Below are 26,057 nucleotides of genomic sequence, written 5' to 3' on the forward strand. Positions count from 1 at the left end.
CATTTTCGTTTTTGGAACAGAAAACTACTGCAAGTCAAGTACTTTCCCTTTAAATTTAATGAACTTCATTTTCCTCAGTACTCCTCATTTCCACACTCAGTCAAATGTTGCCCTGATGTTAAAAGCAGCCACTCTCATTTCTCTGCTGGAAATCAGTGGGTGGTTCAAGGCTATAATATGAGCTAAGTGGTCTGGTAAATTCATAACAGCAAGTTAATGGTGAATAACTTGATAGCACTTTCATTGCTACCTTCCATTATTTGATGATAAAGGGGAGGGAGGAATAATAATTAGACAAATGGGTTTTGTCTATTTTGTGAGCATCAGGATATAGATAAATAGTCCACCGGGCTCACTCTTCTTTCTCTGTTAATAGTTTTTGACTGTTTTCAGATTGCACCTCCCAGAGTGGGACTGTACTTCTGATGAAAACCTCCAGTGACAGATGTCACTGCCAGTCTCGTTCCTCCCATCAAGTAATGAGCAGACTTTTAATATTTGATTTTTATTGTGTTTGCTTCCTTGTGCTTTCCCCAACTTGTTCTTGCAACATCTCTTTAAACACCAAGGCTGAAATAATTTCAAGCATGTTGTCTATCTCCTAAATGTATTAATATAACATGTTAATGCAGCCAGCTGGGTTGGAACACCCCAGAATTACCTTTGAGTTTCATATAATCAGGCCTTTCCCATACTCACAGTCTTTTGAAATTGAAAATGTAAAAATAACTTAATTTAGAAATTTAATGTTCCATACAGTTATGGCATGACAAATCCAGTCCCCTCCCGCCACCAACTCGCTAATGTCCCTCCTAACATGCGTTCTGGTCCAAACCTGGTTGGCTAGATATAGAGTGCCCCATTCTGTTCAGTTTTTTTTTGCTTTTACTCAATAAAACCATGGTTAGTCCCAGATTAATTTGCATGAAATTTTACATATGAACTGTAGTTCCTTTTAGCAGATAGCAAGAATCTCAGGTCAAAAATATCTTCTTTCGAATAACTTAAGAATTGTAGGGCAGCATGGTTAGTGTTGCAGTTGACACAAGGCTATTAGAGTGCCAATGACGCAGGCTTAAATCCGGCACTGGCTGTAAGGAGTTTATACATTCACTCTGTGTCTGTGTGGGTTTTACCTAGGTGCTCCAGTTTCTTGCCACCTTCCAAAATATACAAGATTGTAGGTTAATTTGAGTGTAATTGGGTAGCATGGGTTGAAATGTTTGAAATCAGCTTCTATCATGTTGCAAACAGAAAAAAAAATTAAAAAGTTACATTATTTGGACATAAGGTTGCTGGAAGCAAAGTTCCCAATTGCAAAACAATTAATTTGAGTACTATGCCAAAGGTCACAGATGAAGTAGCAGAGAAATCAAAAAGGCTGGGAGTTGGGATGGGGCGGACGGGGGGGGGGGGGGTGGAATTGAAAGAATTTCAAGAGATGGATCCAAAACTGAGTGGGTGAGATCTGACTATTATAAGTCAAGGAAATTGGTGCTTAGGGTGAATACATTGGGAATGCAATGAGTGAAGATGATTTTTTAACCATCACCAATGCTGTTTTGTGGTTGATGTGTAAGGCGTAGAATGTGTTTGACTTAGAATGTGTTTAGGTACAGCAGCAGAGTTTTGGCTGAGCTCAGGTTTATTCATAAAGGAAAGAAGATTGGAGGCCCCAAAAAATAATTGAACAATTCATTTCAAGAGATAGAAAAGGCAGATGAGAGTTTCAGCAAATGATGAATGAGCAAAGTCAGGCAACATTTTGAAGTGGAATAATGATGGAGCAGATGAAAACTCATCTCTTCAAATGACTCTGCATGTTAGCATAGCAGATAACACAAAACCTAGTGACCCAGGTTCAAATCTGGTTCTATCTGTAAGGTGCTTGTACGTTCTGCTTATGTCCGTGTAGGCTTCCTCCAGGTGGTCCGGTTTCCTTCCAAAACATATGGGCATTGTAGGTAAATTGGGGTATTTAGGTGGCATGAGCTCATGGGTCAGCAGTGTCTGTTACCATGAAAACATCCCATCCTGGGATGTAAATGATCAGTAAGTTGCTGAGCCTCTCATGGGTTCAGAAAGAGTGTCTTCAATCCTCCCCAGAGTTGGACATTTCTGCACATATAAACTTGAAGTCAGACAAATCGTATGAAACAATTTGAGAGAGCAGTGCTGCAAAAAGATATAAAAGATTGTCAGTTGTCATCAGTATCCAAGGATAAGGATTAAAAAGAGAATCAAAATATCTATATGGACAATGTTAGAGAGCTTCTGAAGAAGATGGTAACCAGCTAACAAATGCTAAAATGAAGCAAATTGTAGTAACTATTATATCCATAACTCAATCAAATGTTCCCACATTCACATCCATGGAATCAATGACATGTTTAATCATTTTATATTCACAATGATATGATCTAATCTTTATAAACAATACAGAGTTAGCCTTAGTAATCCAATTATTGCCTCAAATTTGCTGTATAACATTGTGAAGGAATTTATCCTTCCCTCATCAAATGCAAAGAACTTCACCTCTCTGTACTTGCAGCAGGTTTGTACTCAGTGTAAAACTTCAGCTCTAAGTAGGCCCAGGGTACTAAGAAACACAATAATGTTGGCAATTGCATGTGAAACCTAAAACAACTGAAGACTTGGCTATATTTGAGTCTTAATTATTAGCAATAAGACCCTGGGGGTGGAAGGTGACAATTAAGTTGGGGAGGAGAAGAGGGAATGGCGGCATGTTTAGTGTAGAAGAAACTTGAAGGAAACTGGAGATGATTGAGGGATTTCTTGAGGATAATGAGCTCAAAAGGAATTCTGAAAGAAATACTGCCACAGAGAGGCCATGTGTTCCTCCATTGCTTAAATCTGACTTTTTCTAACCTGTACATGTAATACAAGTAAATCAGTTTGGATTCCATTAAATTAAGTGAAGTAAATGTCAATATCTGACAGAGCAGAGCATTAACCATAAATAAAAAGAGAGGGGATACACATTTGGCGGGTTAGAGCTGTGCACTATGCATTTCCTTTCTTAACCATGCCCTTGATCCCTTCCACTACTCACTGGTTGTGGACAGGAAGAATTTAGTATTGCCATTATTATATGTGGAGGAACACATGGCCTCTCTGTCTGAAACAATGTGGATTGTGGAAGGTCACTTGACCTCCCTGTCTGAAACTTTCAGAAGTCATATCACCTGCCAATCAAGGTTGGACCCCGGACACCCATTAGTGCACTCCTTACCATTAGCTCATTTAAATGATTCATGTCAGACGCCCATCTTAGAATAGTACAAAACTTTGGTGCACATTGAATTTCTTTCTCTCTGCCTCTTGGTCCAAGGCCTGGACATCGCTCTATGCCAGGTCGTTACTATGGACATCACTAGAGGAGTCACAGGTAAGGTGTGCACAACACTGAATTGAGCTGTATAACTTCAATAGATCAATGCTTGCAGAAAGCCACACCCCCATTGTTACAGGGAATCGAGTGTGTTTGAGAATCCCTGTCTGTGAAATGTGTATACATGCAGAAGCGTATTGAAGATAGGATATTTATTTACACGGGTAATGTTGTATATTACCAACTATACAGGGATGCAGGATACTCAAGAGTCAAAATGTGCATACTTTCCTTGTTAGTTAGCGTTCCAGGGTCCCCGGGAGGGGTACAGCAATCTTATTCCTGTGCAAATGCGAGAGTCTTCAGTAGGCGCATGCACAGTGGGTTTGTGTATTGGAGATCAGTTGGCTCACGTGAGAGTTAAGGATGCAAATTCAATATCATCAGTGCGCTTATGTCTCATGGATGGGCCAACCGAACTCCAATATCTGAACCTACGGTGCTCCACTGTGGGTTCATGTATTGGAATTCAGCTGGCATGAGTGCACACGAGTTAAGAAAGTGATTTCAATATTGTCAGGGTGCTTAACTCACATGCATGTGCCAACCAAACTCCATTGCAGAAGGCTCGCACACGCGCCAACCCACAGCAGGCTCGCACACGCGCCAACCCACAGCAGGCTCGCACACGCGCCAACCCACAGCAGGCTCGCACACGCGCCAACCCACAGCAGGCTCGCACACGCGCCAACCCACAGCAGGCTCGCACACGCGCCAACCCACAGCAGGCTCGCACACGCGCCAACCGGAGACTTGCACATGCTCACAAGAATCAAGATTGCTGCGCTCTGCCCCAGGATTCTGGAACACCAACTAAGAAAAGCATGGACCAGAATGTGGAAAGATCAACAAATTCAAGAAGCTGTAAGTGTTATCATCAAATGTGCAATGAAAAAAAAAGATTTAATTAAAAAGTTTAAGACTTCAGTACTCGACAATTCCAACATGTCCATTCTGAGATACGACTGATTCTGTGGTCCCTATTACAGTCATAGGACAATGTGAATATAGTTGTTTAGTAGTGGAGTATTGTTTGACATCTTCTCCTGTTTGTCTCCCATGTGTGTTCAATAAAGTTACCTTTGATTGTAACATTTGTGTTCAGACTTACCTCTCTGTGAACCCACTGAACCTGATAATTTCTAAACACAACAAGCATGTTACAAGGTTCCTTTTATTGTAATGTAATAATACATACAAATGTAAAATACATGATTTGCTTCAATTTTTGTTTTCCATAGGCAAACAAAGAGTCATGAGCATTGTCTGACACCACTAACAATAAGAAAAAGAGAAGCAAGAGAATGCCTTCAAAGACACTAAGCCATTTCATGTCAGGCCTCCACATGGAGGCCAGCTACAAGAGGGGATCTAAAACACCTTTCAGACAGGTTCTAAAAGGCTTCTCCAGCATCCCATTAATATCGAGAAGCACCTCATAGCACCCTCTGGAGCTGATGCATGCGGAGAGACTGGTACTGTAGTGCCACCCATCATAAATACACAGCAGAGCAATAGCCTTCTTCCCTGCCCATAATCTCTCACGCAGCAGGAACCGCTCTGTGATTCCCAGAACAGTTCCAGGTGCATGCAGCACCCTCTCAAATCTCAGTTCTTATATCCAGTTACTATGAACCAGTTTTGTGCAGCCGACAGCTTGTGAGGATTCTTTGACTGTTAGTCATTGTGGTGGTACACCACCGGCCTACTGCAGGGGGCAACGTCTGTACCTGTGTAAGTGGACAGGACAGGACAACACCTGGCCGGTTGCCAGTCAGTCGGCCTGAATGGATCAAGCCCCACCCATTCGGGTGTCAATCACCCTCCGGGATATAAGCCTGTGACGGCCTTCTGAGGCCTCACACTGAGTTGCTGCAGCCACAGCCACCCTGGCTCTGTGGAGGTCTTTGTGGATTAAAGCCTGTTGTTCAGTCTTTACCTTGTGTGTGGCTGATTCTGACTAACAGCGCACCACAATGTAATCCACAAAATTTTCCCACGGCTGCCATGGAAAAACTCCTGAGTGCAGGGAGCCTTGAGGTCGATCCACACTACCCGGAAGCCCAGACACACTTCAAGATCTGGCAGCATGTTGTCGAGGCAATCATCGAGGCACACAAGGGCAACATCCTGGACTTCGATCAGAAGAGGTTGGTCCTACTCCGGTCAAAGCTGGGTCCACGCACCTTCCAGGTAACCAAAGGCTGCTCCACTTACAAAAACACAATGGACACTCTCAAGAACTTGTACAAGCCCCCATGAATGAGGTCTGTGCAAGGTACCTCTTCAACACTCGAGCCCAGCAACATGGGGAGATGGCTGAGTCTTACCTGGGACACTTGCGAGGGTTGGCCCGACCGTGTCTGGCTGAACCTGGGGTAGGTGTAGAGGAGGTCAAGAGGCTGATCCAGGATGCCTTCGTCCAAGGACTACACTTTAGGGCCATCCAGCAGAAGCTGCTGGAAGACATCTATGCCCTAACCAGGACTGTGGAAGTGGTCCAAATCCTGGAAGCACGTCGAAGCCTTCTATTCTGGGTTCCCCGAGGCTCCCTCATGGCCCTCTCACACTACAGCTGCAGCCCCAGGCCAAGCTGAGGAGGAGAATGTCGCAGCGGCAGGTACCCGGTGCCCTGTAACTACTGAGGGTACTGCCGTGGTTCAGATCAACGATCACGCCAAAACTGCCCAGCTAGGAACCAGTATTGTTCTGACGTGGCAAGAAAGGCCACTTTGCAAAAGTGTGCCTCTCTAAACCTGCCGGCAGCTCAGCGGCCCTCTATGACCTCCCTACCTCCCCCGCCGACCCCCCCCACATGCACATGCCGGGCAGCGCCATTGTCCCCGTGATGACTTCCGCCTTCCCCGATTTCAAGCACGCAACATCCAGTCCTGCCAGCAACCATCGCAGCATGTGCTCTGAGCATCTGCACCACCCCTCACCCTCACCGCTCGCTGAGAACTACAGCGATGTCACTTGCGGCTCACAGCGTGACGTCACTTCCAGCTGACATAACGACATCACTGCCACCGGCCATGATGATGTTACTTCCCCCAGCGCAGTGGACACAGCTGGGGAAGGAGGCCAGCCATGCAGCGGCTCCCCACATGCCGCCACCATCTTGGGCCAGGCAACGCCCGACACAGAGGGACCCCAACAATATTGAGAATGACGTGGTCAACACAGATGATGACCAGGCTGCCCTACCTACACTCTACATGCCCCCGGGTGCCATCAGCTGCCGCTCGCCGCACACAGTGACTGATGGCAACATGGTCAACACTGGCAATGACCAGGCCACCCTATCGACGCTCCCTATCCCTCTGGATAGCGACGACTCCGAGCTCGAGATGGTCCTGGCCGCCACCACACTAACCAGAGATATTCCCCACGATCTTGGCCACTCGATGATGGACATGCAAGTCAATGGGTAGGTTACATTAATGGAGTTACCCCTCCCCCCCATGCTAAAGGCCCTCTGCAGGTGCCTGGGCCTGTTCTCTTTTTACTCACAGTGGGTCCCTCACTTCTTGGACAAGGTCCGCCCACTGGCCCAAGACACAACTTTTCCCCTCACACTGGAGGCGCAGGCAGCCTTCACCCACATCAGGCAAGACATCGCAGACACCACGATGCTGGCTGTGGATGAGGACTCCCCCTTCCAGGTGGAGAGTGATGCCTCCGAGGTGGCCCTCGCTGTTACCCTCAACCAAGAGGGGCACCCCATCGCCTTCTTCTACACGACCCTCCACGGCTCCAAGCTAGGGCACTCCACCATTGAAAAGGAGGCCCAGGCGATTGTGGAAGTAGTCCGCCACTGGCGCCACTACCTGGCCGGCAGGAGATTCACGCTCTTCACAGACCAGTGGGCCATGGTGTTCATGCTTAACACTAACCACAAGAGCAAGATAAAGAACAATGCTGACCAGACATACATACCCATCCTCTTGCAGCTATGGGGCACGAGGGGCCTCCACGACCAGGGGCCCACTTCAGCCTTAGGAGATGAACCCGCCCCCCCCTACCCATCCAATACAACCCTCATACATCAACCCCGGCCCCCCTGGCCACCCCTCCACGTGGCACCGCACCAGCCACACACACCCCTACCACCAGCCCCCCCATTTCCCCTCTGATCAGTGACCAGGAGCCAGTCCCACGATGGTCACAGAGATCCTGGCGGCCGCTGAATCATCTCAACCTGTAAATATTGTATGTACATAGTGGGTGCGATTCTTTGTTACCCCCCCCCCCAACTCCGGGACAATTTACAATTTTAAAGGGGGTGAATGTGATGGTACACCACCGGCCTATTGCAGGGGGCAACCTCTGTACCTGGAGGAGTGTAAGGGGACAGAACAACACCTGGCCAGTTGCCAATCAGTCGGCCTGAATGGATCAAGCCCCACCCATCGGTTGTCAAACGCCCTCTGGGATATCAGCCTGCGCCGGCCTCCCAAGGCCTCACACCCAATTGCTGCAGCCACAGCCAGCCTGGCTCTGTGGAGGTCTTTGTGGATTAAAGCCTGCTGTTCAGTCTTAACCTTGCATGTGTCTGATTCTGTCGAACTGCGCACCACAGACATCAGCAGTCCACAGCCTGTGTGAGTCTTTCACCCGCTGAGCCCCTCGCTGGTCTGCCTCTTCCCTGAAGGATTGTCTCCCAGGTTTCTCCTTCTCAATGGAGGGACGGGTGGGGAGAGGTGTTCTCCCCAGTTTTGGTGCCCTGCTCCTCCCCTGAGTCAGCAAACCCTCATGGTACGCAGCTCAGCACAAGTGCCACCATCTTGGGCATAGACCTATGTGGCTACAGGATGAAAATAAATACCTTCTGCTCCTTTCGCAGTCTGTTTAAAACCTTTATAGAGCCATTCAGCCTCCCAACAGGGCAGCAGAAGCCTGCTAAGCAGCACTGTGTCGCTGTTCCCCACTCTCCCGGGCCTGAACTAGTGGCAGTGGTGGTGTTACAGCAGGTCCAGCAGCATTGCCATATTTTAGAACATTGTATTGTTACAAGAATTTATCTAGTTTCACAAGATGCCGTGCACAACAAGCTGTTCAATTATTTGCTTGCTTTTGTCTTTGGCATTTTCAACAACAGATTCATATTTGTTGCATCATTTACACGTCTGATCTGAAGTGATAATGATAATTTTTGCCATGTCAGATACATTGACAATATACCAGTTTTAACGCCCTGTTTACAATCAACCTTATCATTTGCTTACAAATGAATAATAGTTCTTTTCCATTTCCATTGAACCTTACCCACATCAAGGCATGAAGATTTTAACCTTTTGCTGAATTAGTTTATCTTTGAACAACCACAGACATATAACCCATTGATGCAAAAATGTAATCCCATGGCGGGATGAATGGCTTTTTCACTTTGGTAATTAATATAAAAGACCATAACTCCAAATGACATAGGAGCAAAAATAAACATTCAGCCCTTAATCATGAGCCCATTCATCTTCCTACTCAGTCCCACTGCCTAACTTCCTCCTCATAACATTTGATGCCCTGGCTAAAAAAAACCTATAAATCTTTGTCTTAAATACACCCATTGACTTGGCCAGAATTGTTGCTGACCAGATATCCATACAATGATTAATTCATTCTGCATCCATAATAATGTTTTAATCCACAGTCAAAAGTATTCAAATAAAGTTCTCTGGCAAGCATTTTGTGTTCTATCTTCAGTGAATCAATCAGATTTTTTTCAATTTCAGATTTATTGTCAGAGTACATACATGTCATCACATACAACTGTAAGATTCTTTTTTTCTTGCTGACATGGCAGAATTACCACTAATTTGTAGTGCAAAAATAAACTGTACACAGCATCAAAATGTAAACAATCAAAAGAACTGTAAACAGATGACAAATGTAAACAGACTGACTGTGCAATACAGGGAGAGCAAAGAAAATCAATGAAGTGCACTGTTAAGAATCTTTAAATGAGTCTCTGATTGAATTTGTTGATGAGGAGTCTGATGGTGGAGGAGTAGCACGTTCCTGAACGTGGTTATGAGAGTCTTGTGTCAACTATATCTCTTTTCTGTTGGCAGCAACAAGAAAAGAGCACATGCTGGGTGGTGTGGGTCTTTGATGATTGCTGCTGCCCTCCGACACAATAGTGGGGAGGGTTTTGCTCGTAATATCCTGGGTTACGTCCACTACTTTTGGAGGGCTTTACACTAGGGATATTAGTGTTCCCATACCAGACCATGATGCAGCCATTTAGCACACTTTCCACTACACATCTGTAGAGGCTTGCCAGGGTTTCTGGTGATATACCAAACCTCTGCAAACTCCTGAGGTCGTAGAGGTACTGATATGCTCACTTCACAATGCCATTGGTGTGTTGGGTCCAGGAAAGGTCCTCCAAGATGGTGACTTCCAAGGACCTAAATGTGCTCACCCTCTCCACCTCTGATCCCCTCAAATGATCTCTGGATTGTATACCTCTTGGGTTTCCTTTCCTGAAGTCAATAATCAGCTCCATGGTTTTGGTGACATTGAGTGCAAGGTTGTTACTGGTGCACCATTCAGCCTCATTTTCAATCCCCATCCTCTATGCTGACTTATCCCCTTACTTTATAGAACCCACTACTGTGGCATCATCAGCAAATTAGTAGATAGTGTTATTGACATACTGAGCTACACAGTCATGGGTATAAAGTGAGTACAGCAGGGGCTGAAGAACACAGCCCTATGGTGCTCCAGTGCTGATGGAGATAGTGGAGGAGAAATTCTTACTAATCTTCAATGATTGTGGTCTGGAGGTGAGGAAATCCATGATCCAATTATACAATGAGGTATTGTGTCCCAGGTGTTGGAGTTTGCTAATCAGCTTTGAGGAGATGATGGTGTTAAATGCTGAACTGTCATCAATAAGGAGCATCCTGATGAATTCTCTTTGTTGACCAGGTGTTCCAGGGCTTTGTGTAGAGCCAGTGAGCTAGCATCCACCATTATAGACCTGTTGTTCAGACAGGAGCTGATATGCTTCAACACCAGACCACCAGACTTTCAAATCACTTCATTACTGTTGATGTAAGTGCTACTGGTGAATAGTCCTTACGGCAGGTTACTGCACTCTTCTTGGGCACTGGAATGATTGAGGCCTGTTTGAAACAGGTGGGTACCACGTCCTGCTGGAGTGAGATGGTATTCAAATCAACTCTGCAATATTTTGATGTAGACCTAGACCCATTTTTATGTTGACACTGAGATAACCAGGTAAGCATTATCTCAATTTTTTTTAATCATTATTGTTTTCAAACATCCTCATCACACTATCCATCCCTTCTCTGAATTTTCTGCACACAAACAAAAGCGATATTTACAGCTATATATTTATAATTTTTGATCATTCTCCAATATAACTATTTCATAACTGGCATCTCTGATTTGAGTTATCATAACATTAAACTCCAGACTTCTGTCCTTCTATCACTCCATTTTGGATCTCTAAAATGTTCCTTAAAATCTACCAAAGGTTTGTTGTCCACTTCTAGCCTGTCTTGTGACTTAGTATCAAATCTTGTTGACAACACTTCTTTGAAAAGATTAAACATCACCCTAATGTAATATGACATATTAAATCATACACATTTGTTGGTCATGCCCCATTTCTAAAATTCAATGAAATTGTTGAGGATAGGTGTTTAGAATAGGCAAATTAAGAAATAATAGTGAATAAATAGGGAAATCTGACAACAATGTTATTAGAATGGATACTGATGCACCATCTATAACTCCAAAAGAATGGAGGTTAAGCAAAACTGACAGGCTTTTATTCATAATGGAAAGGAGGCATGTCTATGCTGGTCGACTGTCCTGAGCTAGGTAGGGGGCTTTGAGACAGTCACTTTTATTAAGGAGTCTGTGGTAGGAGCCACAGGTACCGTCACCCAATGGGTGTAGCCCAATAGATAAATATACAGATGTTTATCACAGTTATCAAGTTGTTCACATCTTTTCAAGTATTTTATTACACAATTAAGTCCTCTTCTTAACCATTTAGTCTCAGCTTGGATCCACAGAAATAAATATTTGCATTAAAACAGAGTCTACTAATTCAGAAATATCAGTGACTGTGGATCAGTTTGGTCTACCCTGAGATTATGAGAGTATGCAAGTCATTATTTGTCATAACTGTATTTGCAAGGAATGTGTTTCATTGTTAACCTCTAATCTAATCTCTAAAAAGTGAAGTTTAGCACATACTCAATGTTAGGCATTTCACTGTTCCAATAAATAATTTTTGATGTCCTTATGCAGCAAAAGTTGGAAATTAGTCTCCCAACTATTATATTTAATCCCAGGTCATAAGTGAAGAAGCATTACAAAAGGCAACCATGTATTATCAGACATGGCAGGAACATTATGTTTGAAAATAAAAGGAATTTAAAGTAGATGTACACTGCAGATTTTTTTTTACATGAAGGTGTCTGTATCATGTGCAGGTAGCAGAGTTTTAGTTTCATTTGAGCATCATATTCGGCATAGACATAATCGGCTGAAGATTCCATTCCTGTGCTGACATTTTCTGAGCTCTATGTAACTCCAAGTGAAATGGTTGGTTCTATCAGCTGTTGCAGGATGTTGTTTCTTTAATTTAGCAAAGGTTTGATGTGGAGGATTTGATTTTTGGATGGGTTTGGATTTTTGTACATGAAACAAAAAATCTATTGAAGTTCTGTGAATCAAAATAGCATTTTTATGGCTTTTCAATCAATCTTCAAAGAAATCCAGGTGTGTGACTCTACTTGATTATGCTGTCAAAACCTGGGTAATGACACAGAATATTGTTATTTAATAAAATTAACATCTGGAAAATGATGTCACAATCAGCGACATCGCATGTGCCAGAGGCCTGTCCAAAAGGGGACATTCATAGGTTCTCCTCCTGAATTCACATTGAATTCCAATGCTGCTGTCATGGGAGGATTTTGTGAACACTTGAGACAATTGAATCACAATTGGCATTCTCATTTACTATCCTGAGATCCTATCATTCAAAAATTCAATCATGATATGGAAATATTGGGAAAAAAATTGCTGATCCTTAAGGTTGTAAACCAAAAGTTCTTCAAATTCACACATTCACCCAAAAGTCATTCTGAATGAAGCTTGGAGGAAATAATACTGGAGAATTTAACAAAATCTGACAGTTTCTTTACTTTGACTCACCAGCAGCTATACTTTGTGAGGAGATTTGGTAGGTCACGAAAGATGCTTGAAATTTTCTACAGTTGTACCATGGAGAGCCTTCTGGCTGGTTGCATCACTGTCTGGTATGGAGGTGTCAATGCATAGGACAGGAAAACACTCCAGAGCTGTTAACTCGGCTAGCACCATCAGTCTTCACTCCAACAAGGACATCTACAAGAGGCAAGGTTTTAAGAAAGCATTCTACATTCTCAAGGAGCTGCACCACCCAGGCCACTCTTCTACCATCAGGAAGGAGGTACCAGAACCTGAAGATGAGAACCCAGCGGCACCAGACACCGACTTCCCCTCTGCCATCAGATTTCTGAATGGACAATGAACCACAGACACTACTTCACTTTCTCCTCTTTTCTTGCACTAATTTATTTATTTTGAAAGGTATATTAAATTTATAGCAATATTTTCACTGCAAAGCAACAAATTCTATGACAAGTTCATGAAGATAAATTCTGATATTTATTCTGATGTCATGATGTTTACTCAGTAACAAAAAGGTAACTATTCATTTTGTATTTATCTACTGAGTTGATAAAGTGCCATTTACAGATCAGTTGTAAAGGATTCCTATAAACTACTTATGTGCAAATACAGTATACGTTATAGTCGATGAATATAATTGAGACATTTGCAAAAAGTTCACATTAATATTTTGTTGGCTATAATTCTTATTAAATCCCATTTCATTGGTTTGTGCTGCAGGAGAAAATTAATCTGTGCTTTTTAATTCACCTAATATAGTGTCAACAAGAAATGTCAGCAATTATCAATGGTTTCAATATTGTTCTTACAGACAGGCTGGTGGTAAACTAGTTTCTTGAATTGCTGCAGTTTTTTTTGGGTAGATCCATTATTTGGACCGAGTAAACACCATTTAGACCACCTTCTGCTAGAGTTCATGAGTTTGAATGGTGCTGATGAAGTTTTGTGAGCTGCGCCTATGAATTTTGATTGGAAAAAAAGGTTCAAGGTGGTTGGTCCATTATCTGAAGACTTGCAAGTGGAACAGAAAATTGTCAAATTGTATTGGTTTAAATGCAAACAGAAAATGCTGGAAGTACTTGGAAGGACAAATATCCTCAACCGAACTAAATGGAATTAAAATTTCAGGCGGATGACCTTGCATCAGAACTGCAATGTGCAACATTGGCTCTGAACAAATTATTATTATTTTAAAACTATAGAAATAGTCAATAAATCCAGTTGTTGGATTGTGCCATGTAACTAACTGCACTCTAGGCTATAACAGTGTTTTGTAGAATCTCTTTATAAATAGAGAATTGTTGGTAATGTATAAATGTACTGTTTAGTACTTCTTCCACATGACTCTCCAGTGCACTGTATTCTGTATAATAGGAATAAATTTTATCATTCCTCAGAGCACATGGCTTGGGCTGGAAGAATAAGCACATTGTTAAGACACAGACCTTAGTCTGGAACCTACTTAATAGTGTTCTGAAAAACAAACAATACCTAACATGATGGCAGCAATTAAGTCGGTGAAATAAAACTAGAGTTTATGAGGGTTCAAGTGCTGAATTGGTTTACAAATAAGGCATCTGGCCGCAGTATTGTCCGAGTCCATGTGTAAAAGTGGTTCCAATCTCTGCACAATTTATGCCCACATTGTATAAGGAAGCCAATAACTTTGCAAAAGTTAAAGTTCATATATATTGTCACATGAGCCAAGGTAAAGTGAGAAAATTTGTTTGGCAAGCAGTCCAGCTAGTCAGCCGAAGCAGAGTCCAGCAGTTAAAAATACAGTGCAAAGACAACATCATTTTACAAGTGTGCAGTTCAGTTCATGGTCCGACACAGCAGAAAAGTACTCAGAAGATTGAAACAAAAATTATAGACTAAAATTCAATAGTTTTCTTAAAGACGTGATGAGGAATTGAAGATCAGTTTTATCTTTTTTTTTTAAAGACCAGAGAGAAAGGTTCCGGTGTTTACAACAACTGGGAAAGAAGAGCAAAAATTATAATCTTGACATGACCTTTAAAAAGTTCAGCATTAGCAGAAATGGATTTCAACACCTGAGGAAAGATACAAACAAAACTATCAATGATTTCTTTAAATTACTTAGAAATTGTCAATAAATACAATTGTTGGAGGAGTTGGTGAATCAGCTCATTTGGGGTTCAGCATTGATTGGGAATGAGGAGTTTGAATCATTTCAAAATCCAAGTACTGAGAAGTTGGAAAATAAAGAGTGAAATGACTAGTACCAAAAATCAAGGCAAAACATCCACTGAGTTCAAGAGAGTTCAAGTCAAAATCAGACATGGCATTCATCAGGAGAATGAAATCCATCTAGATCAGAAAAAGATTAAGAAATAACCTCAGGTGTATAAACCTAAAATGAAAATTGGATTCAAGAATACTGAATGATATCACTCCACTCCATTTGTACCAGAAAGTTGTTTCTGAAAACCTGAAAGAAGATAGGTAATCAAAATAAAGACCATATCTACTCATGGCATAAGGAAGAGTAAAATTCCACAATTTGGACTGGGGAATCAGACAAAAGGAACAATATCTTTTGTTTTCATGGGTCTGAGAAGTTAAGAGCCACATCACTTCAGAAAGCCATGAGATGGGAACAAACATTAAAATTTGGAAGTAATCTATCAGCTGAAACACCATGTAATAAAAAGATAAAATCATTCTCATCAAATGCATCTAGAATGCTTCAGTGAAACAGTCAGATGCATTAAAGACTTTAAAAATCACATTACCATTGATCCCCACGTATAAAACAATGTGCGTCTTGCATAAAATACAATTCAGCTAAAGATGAATGGATGTGGATAGGGGCAAAGATCTGAATTAACCAATAAAAGGGACCAGGACCCAATTCCGACTCCACAAGAAATCACATCAATATTTGTTGGCAACAACATTTTCAGCAAACCATTCCAGAAATGAATACTGAAATATTGGATGCCGAACAACACTGATGTTTGCCAGGATGTGTTTCACTGGAAAATAAACAAGACCCACAAACAATGAAAACGTACAGCAAATATAGAAGACAGCTTCCAGATCTGAAAGCTAGATGGCAAAGTGCATATTTATCACCACAGTGAAATAAAAAATAAAATAAAAAATCAGAAAAGCAGTTCGAGCTTACTATATCATTAAATCTGAATACTGTACTCTGGAATGGGGATCCTTCATAATATTGACTGTCTTCTTGAGGCAGTGCCTCACATAACCATCTTCAGTAGACAGAACTTTGGTGCCCTTGATAAACCTGACTGGGTTTGCCACTTTATGCAGCTTTCTGCCTGCCTGGGCACTTAAGTTCCAAACATGGCATTGATGCAAATAGTCATAGTACATCTGTAGAAGTTGAAGCATTCCTCAGACTTTTTAAAAAGTAGAGGCATTTGGCTGCCTATTTAATTTCTCTTCAAAATATTTTTACTGATTTGGTAGATAGAAATATTACATTGCAGCTACCCACTTATCAGCAAGCAAACCAGGTCCCAAAATGGCAGATGTGCTGTAGAATTTTTTTTTAAAAATGACCTTCATCCAACACAGGTTTTTATCTGGGCTGATGACATCACTGATTTTGTCACCTCCTGTCCATGTGACAGAATTAGTGATGTATATAAACCCGGCATGCAAGCCTGGAGATCAGTCTTGCATTAGGCTTCATAGTGTGTGCACTGATGTCTATGTTAGTTAAGTATAGAATACTTTGCTACATTGGTGATTCCAATATGGAAAATGGGCTCTGAAACTGTGAATGTTTTGGACTTAACAACCATGTGAATGATTTGACCAAGCAGAAGCCCAATTCTGGTTGAGGCAGGTAAGATCTCATTCTATGCAGTACTACAATGTAGCAAGTGCCCTGGATCAAAAGAGTATGCTAAGTTTCTGTTTTTTTTTTCTGGAGGAGGGCAAGTTTATCTTTGGCTTCTCATAATGTGAATGAGCAGCCTGTTTATTTCACTTGGATGGCTTGGGAGACAGGATCCCTTCTGTGCTCCTGAATGAAATGCTGGCACTAGTGGAAGGGCATAGGCCCTGCCTCCTGTTTGAGTAGGGTTTCTGGGAGCAGTTCTCAAAAAATATTCACATGCTGCTGGAGAGTTGTGGCCTGTGCTGATGTTCTATGGTGGGCTAAGCAAGAGAGCATAGCATCTGTAGGATAGATCATCTGATCCTGCTCACTGAAGCAGGGCTGTGCAACTCCAACAGACTAGCAGTAGGCATGATCAAGTCAGTCAGCCAGGAAACAATGGGATGAAGATAGTACCCATTGGTGTTTCTACCATCAATGATGGGGTGCAGAAGCTCTGATGGCTGGCCATTGAGACAGGCATTCCAGCTGGTGTTTCTTGATGGATACAAGGGCTGAGATCAGTGTGTTTTCCCCCTTCTTTTGGGTGTGACACATGTAAGAGAAAACCTGGGCCATCATTGAAAGCCACAAACTACAGTACTATTCAGACATTTGACATGTGTAGGATTATGCTTCAGTTTGGTGATATTAAGTACATGTGGACATTCACATTGGCTGTGGTTGCACAACTGCTACTGGGAACTGATTTTTTCTCAGAACACATGGGCTGCTAGTTGATCTAGAGCAAGGGCTGGCAAACTTTTTTAAAACCATTGACTGTTTCATGGAATCCTTAATCTCTCATTTGACTGCCAAGCATGCTAAGTAAATATGATCAATAATAAACTTCTCAATAGCCTAGTCATTTATTGACCCCTTGGATAGTCCCATCAACCCCCAGGAGTCAATGTAGACCACTTTTCTGACCCCTGATCTAAAATGAAGGCTTGTTCATACCAACACTTCCCAGGCCTTTGCCCTAGGTGAAACCAAGTTGCCAGCCCTTCATTTAGACTCTGTTACTCTTACAGAGAATTAATTTACCAGTTGTTGGAAGAATTCCCTGCAATAACTATGCTGCAATTCACCTCAGCAATGACAAAACATGGAGTGCAGCATCACATATCAAAGGGCCACTGATGCATGCCTGAGCTTGCAGACTCCCTCCAGATAAAACATCTGGCCAAAGAAGAGTTTGAAAGGATGGAGGACATGGGTATTGTACAATGGTCTGATAGCTCCTGGACCTCCTTTCTTCACATGGTACTCAAGGCCACAGGTGGATGGAGACCCTGCAGTGATTACCACTGATTCAATAATGTTACTGCACTGGATCATTACTCAGTACAACATTTACAGGACTTTATACATCCAACCTGGAGGGAGCCTGCATCTTTTCAAAGGTGGACCTGGTCTGGGGGAATCATTTGATCCTAGTCCACCTGGATGACATTCTGAAAACAGCTATTATTACACCCTTTAGCTTTTTTGAATTCAGAAGGATGCCTTTTGGGCTCAAGAATGTCTTGCAGACTTTCCAATGTTTTTTTCAAACTTTATTTAAATGATAGAAAAAAAACATAACATACAGTATAGAAATAATCAAAAAAAAAAGATTTTGTATTAACATCCACCTCACCCTCCCACCCCTTCAGCCAACTCCCTTAAGGGGAGCAAAAAATATATGTAGATTATATCTAAATAAAAAGAAAATTATACTTTGAAATGTTATTAACATTTATATCTAAATGCATATTTTCAAATACGGAGACTACTTACTAAGAGAAGAATAATTGTGTAAATTATGTAATTTTTTCCATGACAATACATACTTTCAATTCATTGTGCCAATGTGATATATTAATCTCAGTATCATCTTTCCCAGTACTAGCAACACATTTACGCTCTACTGATAATACCAAACGTACTAAAGCAATTTGAATTTTGTCCAATCCCATTCCCCTTAACGAATACAAATTTCCCAACAAAAATATCATTGGATCTAACGGCAATATAAAATTATATTTTTTTTTCCAAAATTACTCTAATCCTTGCCAAAATTTTTGAACTTTAACACAAGTCCAAATGGCATGTAGAAAAGTTCCAATACATGAGCCACATCTAAAACAAGAATCTGAATTACTAAACCCATTTTTTTTTAGCTTTTCTGGGGTCAAATATAATTGATGTAAAAAATTATAATTAATCATTCCTTATCTTACATTAGTCAATTTAATTACATTGTCCTGACACAAAATTGCCCAGTCATATTCGGGAAAAATAAATACTAAATCACTCTCCCATTTAAGTTTAGATTTTTCCCAATCTGACTTATCCATACTATCTTGTAACAAATTATACATAACTGAAATATAACCCTTTTTCAGTATAGAGGAAATCAAAGATTCAAATCTCGACAAAGTAGGTAAAATCATCTCTCTACCATAATTATCTTTTATCAAAGCTCAAAGTTGATAATATGCAAAGAATTTACAGGTATAGCAAATATTTCTCTCAATTGATTAAAAGAAAGAAATAGCCCCTCTACAAAACAATCTTGTATTGTCTTTATACCTTTAGAATCCCAAAACTTTAAATGATTATTAAACATTAAAAAAGAATAAGCTGATTATTATACAATGGAGTTAAAATTAATCATTTATCTTTTGACCCTAACAACCTGATTTTTTTATCCAAATCTTTAATGAATGTTTCAATATTAGCATATCATATTGCTATAACAAAATAAAATTCCAATGAAATATAAATTCATGTATCTCAACCCTAGAAATACACACCATCTCCACTTTAGACCAGCTAGGAGGCTGATCTAAATCGATCAATCTACTAACAAATTTCAACTGGGCCGCTTCATAATAGTTTTGAAAATATAGTCATTATAATCCGCCCAATGCATACTTCCATGTAAGTCTATGCAATGCCACTCGAGCTAATTTACCTTTCCATAAAAACTCTCACACTGATTTATTCAAATCTTGAAAAGAAAGCCCTTAAAAAGTAAACAAGGTATTGACTGAAATAAATATTGAATTTGAGGAAAAATATTCATTTTCTCTTTCTTCTTTCTCTTTGGCTTGGCTTCGCGGACGAAGATTTATGGAGGGGGTAAAAGTCCACGTCAGCTGCAGGCTCGTTTGTGGCTGACAAGTCCGATGCGGGACAGGCAGACACGGTTGCAGCGGCTGCAGGGGAAAATTGGTTGGTTGGGGTTGGGTGTTGGGTTTTTCCTCCTTTGCCTTTTGTCAGTGAGGTGGGCTCTGCGGTCTTCTTCAAAGGAGGTTGCTGCCCGCCGAACTGTGAGGCGCCAAGATGCACGGTTTGAGGCGATATCAGCCCACTGGCGGTGGTCAATGTGGCAGGCACCAAGAGATTTCTTTAGGCAGTCCTTGTACCTTTTCTTTGGTGCACCTCTGTCACGGTGGCCAGTGGAGAGCTCGCCATATAACACGATCTTGGGAAGGCGATGGTCCTCCATTCTGGAGACGTGACCCACCCAGCGCAGCTGGATCTTCAGCAGCGTGGACTCGATGCTGTCGACCTCTGCCATCTCGAGTACTTCGATGTTAGGGATGAAGTCGCTCCAATTAATTTTGAGGATGGAGCGGAGACAACGCTGGTGGAAGCATTCTAGGAGCCGTAGGTGATGCCGGTAGAGGACCCATGATTCGGAGCCGAACAGGAGTGTGGGTATGACAATGGCTCTGTATACGCTTATCTTTGTGAGGTTTTTCAGTTGGTTGTTTTTCCAGACTCTTTTGTGTAGTCTTCCAAAGGCGCTATTTGCCTTGGCGAGTCTGTTGTCTATCTCATTGTCGATCCTTGCATCTGATGAAATGGTGCAGCCGAGATAGGTAGACTGGTTGACCGTTTTGAGTTTTGTGTGCCCGATGGAGATGTGGGGGGGCTGGTAGTCATGGTGGGGAGCTGGCTGATGGAGGACCTCAGTTTTCTTCAGGCTGACTTCCAGGCCAAACATTTTGGCAGTTTCCGCAAAGCAGGACGTCAAGCGCTGAAGAGCTGGCTCAGAATGGGCAACTAAAGCGGCATCGTCTGCAAAGAGTAGTTTTAATACATTTAAACCAACCAATCTAAGTTATTGGAAGATCTTTCCACTTAATCAAATCTGCTTTAATCCATCTTAATATAGGTTCATAATTTAATTGATATAAGGATTGATAATTGGTATGCATAAACACACCTAAATATTTAATTTTACTTGTCCACCTTAATTTTGTAATAGTTTTAAATTCAGAATAATTTCCCACTACAACTGGTAAAATTTCACTTTTATCCCAACTAACTTTATGTCCCGATAATTCTCCAAATTCCAACAAATGCTTTTGCAATTTTTTCAACGACTGTTCCAGTTCCGTCAAGTATACCAACACATCATCTGCAAATAAGTTAATTTTATATTCTTCATTCTTAACCCTCATCCCTCTAATTTCTTCATTTTGTCTAATAGCCTGAGCTAACGGTTCAATAACCAACACAAATAAGGCTGGTGACAATGGGCAGCCCTGTCGAGTTCAATGAGTCAATTTAAAGGGTAAAGAAATCTGTCCATTTGTCACCACCCAAGCAATCGGGTTCATATATAAAGCCTTAACCCAACCAGTAAAAAAGGGCCAAATTTAATTTTCTATAACTCTTTAAATAAAAAATCCCACTCAACCCTAATAAAAGCTTTTTCTGCATCTAACAGTTAGATTGCTTTTTATATGCATTGACTAAAGTAATTAATTGAAATATATTGTCTGATGCATTTCTATTCTTAATAAAACCTGTCTGATCAATATTTACCAATTTGTGTAAATATTTAGCAAGTCTATTAGCTAATAATTTCACTATAATTTTATAATCTATATTTAATAAAGAAATAGGTCTATATGAGACACTTTTAATGGATCTCTATCTTTTATTGGAATGACCGTTATTAAAGTACTTGAATATGATTCTGGTAACTTCTGATCTTCAGTAACTTGATTCAACACTTCATCATTAAAAAGTTTATAAAATTCCACAGGGAATCCATCATCCCCTGGAGACTTTCCATTAGGCATTTCCTGAATAGCTTCCTTAATTTCAAAATCTGTAAATGGAGATTCTGATTCCTGAACATCATTTCCATCTAATACAGGTAACTTTAATTTAGATAATTAAGAGTCAATAGAACCATTATCTTTTTCCCCTCAGAAGTATATAATTTTAGATAAAATGAATAAAATTGGTCATTAATTTCCTGAGGTTTATAAGTAACTTTTGAATTCTTCTTAACTGCATTAATAGTCAAAGATATCTGTTCAGCTTTCAATTGCCAAGCAAGTACTTTATGTGCTCTTCCCCAACTCACAATAATGTTGTTTAGATCGATTAATTAAGTGCTCAAACTGATAAGTTTGTAAAGTATTATAACGTAATTTCAACCTTGCAAATGCATTTTTTTTATCTTCTGTTACACCTTTCTGAAAATCTTTCTTTAACTCAGCAATCATATTTTCCAACGCTAACCTTTCTGCCATATATTGTTTCTTAACTTTTGTAGAATAACTAATAATCTGCCCCCTCAAATATGCTTTTAAAGCATCCCATATTACAAAATGAATATCCACAGAATTAATATTCTCAGTAAAAAATAGAGATATGCTCTTTAACAAAAATAACAAACTCTTTTTTTCAATAACATTGCATTAAACCTCTATCTAAATGACAGATGTACTACCTCCAAATTTGATATAATTCTACTCTGATATAATTCTACTTTTATATTCAGCTCATAATACTCTACCTTGTAAATGTTCTGATACCAAAAATAAATCAATTCTAGAAAATGAATCATGTCGTGAAGAATTTAAAAAAAATCTTTCTCTGTAGGATTAACTTTTCTTCAAATATCCACCATGTTTAAATATTTAATTAATGCATTAATTTGTGTTGCCATCTTTGATTTCCTTAAACTTGTTGGATTTCTGTCCAGTAAAGGGTCCAGAACACAATTAAATTCACCATCAACTAAGACATTTTCATTAGCTTGAGTTAACAATAAAAAAAAGCATCTGAAATAAAGTGCTCATCGTCTATATTGGGGGCATAAAGATTCAGCAAAAATTTTACAGTTCACTCTTAAGACTCTGCCACCATACCCCTCTGAAGATTCAAATTCAAATGATATTTTTTTAATCAAAATCGCTACTCCTCTTACATTAGAATTAAAAGAAAAATCATGACCAACCCAATCTCTTTTCAATTTCAAATGTTCTTTTTCAGTCAAATGTGTTTCTTGTAAAAAAGCAATATCAATTTTCATTTTTTATATAAGCCAATATTCTCTTTCTCTCAATTAGATTATTTAATCCCTGAATATTAAAATTTGCAAAATTCAATTTAGACATCTTTTTTAACTACTAATATATATTTACACACTATAAAATAATGCTCCCGTCTAGAACTCTTCCAAAAAAAAAACCCTCAATATTTTTTATAAAAAACACAAAAATAAACCACCCAAAGGAAGTAATATCCTAAAAATCTGGGTGTGGTAAACCCACTAGTGGTAGATGACTATCAAAGTTTTCAGTGTCATCTACCCTCCACCCCCAGCCAGATACATATTTATTATTTAATTAAACACAATAAAATATAGTCCATATATTCAGCCCAATGATTCCAAGCCCAATGACTGTTCAGGATCTTCAACCTCAGGTAAACTTTGTGTCAACTCTTCTTTCTTTCCATTCTTTCCATACCCATGTACATTTCCATTTCCATTTCTCCTCCTCTTAGGAGACAACAGAGGAGAACGCCCATTTCTTCGCATTTCCGGCAAAGAATTAGCAAAAGCCAAAGCATCATGATCATTCTCAAAGAATTAAGATTGAAAATTTCCATTTTAAAAAAAACTTCAAAATTGCAGGATAATGAAAAGCAAACTTGTCGCCTTTTCACCACAAAACATCTTTGGCGTATTAAATTCTCGTCGCCTTCTAATAACCTGTTGGCTCAAATCGGCATTAAAAAACACTGTTATTTTGAACCATTAATGGTGACTAATTCTTCTGTACTTTCTGTACCGCCATGCATAGAATAATTTTTCTATCTTGGTATTTTAAACAACGAACCAAGACTGCTCTCGGTGTTTGTCCTGGAAGTGGTTTTCTTCTCCGAGCTCAATGAGCCTGATCCAATTCCAAGCCTTCAGGAAAAAGCTCTTTACCCAGCACCTCTGGGATCTAATGCTTAAAAAAATTTATAGGATCGGAACCTTCAATGGCGTCTGGAAGACCAATTATTTTCACATTATCCCTTTGGCTCTGATTTTCCAATGAATCAATCTTCTTCAATAAACCTCTTTTTTGAATCCTCCATTCTACAAAAGAACCTTCCATTTTTTTCCATTTTTTCAATATTTCATTCCACCTGATTTTGACACTCAGAAAAGGCTGTTACAATTTTCTAAAAAATTATCTTGCACAGTATCAACTGATTTTGTACACCTATTAATATCACTCTTAACTACAGTCATTTCCTGTTTCATAGTTGAAATTTCATCACACAGGGTATTCATTTTTATTTTCATCTCCATAAATCCTTGATTCACCTGAGTTGATATTTCTTTTCACATATTGTGCATTTGACAAGCAATCCCTTCCAAAACAGTAAACACTGAATCCATTCCAGATTCCTCCTCCACTTTTTGAGGTCTGTCTCCTTTAACTACAGGCTCCTCCTCCTGGACAAATTCTAATAAGGTAAGTTCCTCTTCTTCCTCAGTCATCGTACAACCTTTAGCTGAATATCTGTGGGTCTGGACACCTGACGCCAGCAACCCGACCTCTTCAGGACATCGGCATTTGGGCTCCCACACAGCCCATACTTTGTCCAGCAATCTTTGGACCTGGGATGCCCCACGCAAGCCAAGCAAAGCCGTTGAATGTGAAGGAGCATCCTCTGATGCTACGTTGCACACCCCCGGGCCACCCAGTGAGGTCGCGGGTTCACAGGTCCCCTTGTCGGCCGTGCCATCCGTGGGTCGGCAATGGCTGAGCTCACCGAAATTTTGCCACCAATTTGTGGAGGCAGGCTCGGCACTGAGGTCAAACTCGAACAGGCTGGAGTCCTGAGGCTTGGAGACTCCCAACGATGATTCCATGAATTCAGCTATGCAGGTAGACCTCAATTCTTCCGCACTTTTGTATGATAATTTTTTCTGAAAAAGTTGAGGTTTAAATTTTTTTCACATTAGATGCCATCATAAATCACTGTTATTTAAACAACTGTCAATAATATTTTAACCACTTTTATGCTTTTTATAAACTGGGTATTTAGTAATCCAGCTGGGGAAAGGTGGAATATACGCCATCTTGGCACACCCCCCAACTTTCCAATGTTTAATAGAGTGGAATGCAATATCGACTTCGTGTACCTAGTTGACATAATTATCACTAGCTGCAGTTGTCAAGATCATCTGTCCCATCTGTGCAAGCTTTTCTCTCATTGGAATGAGTTTAGGCTGACCATCAACCCAGTCAAGTGTCAATTTAGGTTAGTGACCATCAATTTTGGTCACTAATCGGCAAAGCCACTACCGGCAAAGGTTGAGGTGATCGGGGCATTCACTAAGCCCAGCACAGTTAAAGATTTTCAGCAGTTTGCTGGAATGGAGAACCTTTATCACCAGTTTCTACCATCTTGTGTTATGCGCCCTCTCTTCATCCTGGTGTCAGGCAAAGGGTATAATTTTGGATGAAGAATTGTCTGTAACATTCAAGAACACCAAGGAAGCACTGGGTAATGCTGTATTGCTGCTCCACCCAAGAACAGATGTCCTGACACCCCTGACAGTGGATTTGTCTAGTAGGAGGGGTGCTTGAGCATTGGAAACCATTGGCTCTCTTTAGCAAGCACCTAACATCACCAGAACTCCTGTAGAGTGCTTTTTATTGAGAATTGTTGGCACTGTACCTAGCTATCAGACATTTCAGATACTTTCTAGAAGGCAGGCATTTCAGAGCTTTTACAGACCACAAGCCACTTACATTTGCCTTCACTAAGATGTCAGATCCATGGTCAGCTCATCAACTGAGACATTATCATATATTTCTGACTTTACAATGGTTATCGAATACATCTCACAAAAGACCAATGTAGTGGCAGATGCGCAGTCTCATTCGGCCATACAATCCGTGAAGACCTTAGACCAAGAGGTGGACTAGGTTGTGTTTGCAAAAGTGCAACAGGCAGATGAGGACATTCTGCATTACAGAACAGGAGTCTTGAATCTGCAGCTGAAGAAATTCTGGTAAGCCTGGGAGATCTGGAACTCCTGTGTAACATATCTACAGGTTGTCCTCCCCCAATTGTTCCGAAGGTCTAGAAGCAGCAGGTACTTGACACAGTACATAGGTTGGCACATCAATTGATCAGAATGACTCTCCAGATGAGAGCCAACATGCCTTCAAAAACAGGTCAGAAATTGGGTGAAGACGTACACTAATTGGCAGCTCCACGAGAAGCTTGGTTCTTTAGCAC

At 40.6% G+C, this 26,057-nt stretch overlaps 1 long non-coding RNA gene across 3 annotated transcripts in view; it reads left to right on the forward strand.

The window, feature by feature from the left end:
- LOC138739128 (uncharacterized) overlaps positions 1–26,057 on the forward strand; it is a 129,854-nt gene that overhangs the window by 14,751 nt on the left and 89,046 nt on the right. Inside the window, exon 4 of one of the 3 annotated variants that reach the window (XR_011342019.1) lies at positions 4,654–8,448. The exons of 1 other annotated variant lie outside the window; for it this stretch is intronic. This is a non-coding gene — a long non-coding RNA (uncharacterized lncRNA). Of the gene's footprint in view, positions 1–393; positions 1,052–4,653; positions 8,449–26,057 lie in introns of those variants that run through there. One more of the 3 variants, XR_011342022.1, reaches the window with a different exon arrangement.

The sequence above is a fragment of the Narcine bancroftii genome, chromosome 7 (assembly GCF_036971445.1).
Source record: "Narcine bancroftii isolate sNarBan1 chromosome 7, sNarBan1.hap1, whole genome shotgun sequence".
In the NCBI taxonomy this organism is placed as follows: domain Eukaryota; kingdom Metazoa; phylum Chordata; class Chondrichthyes; order Torpediniformes; family Narcinidae; genus Narcine; species Narcine bancroftii.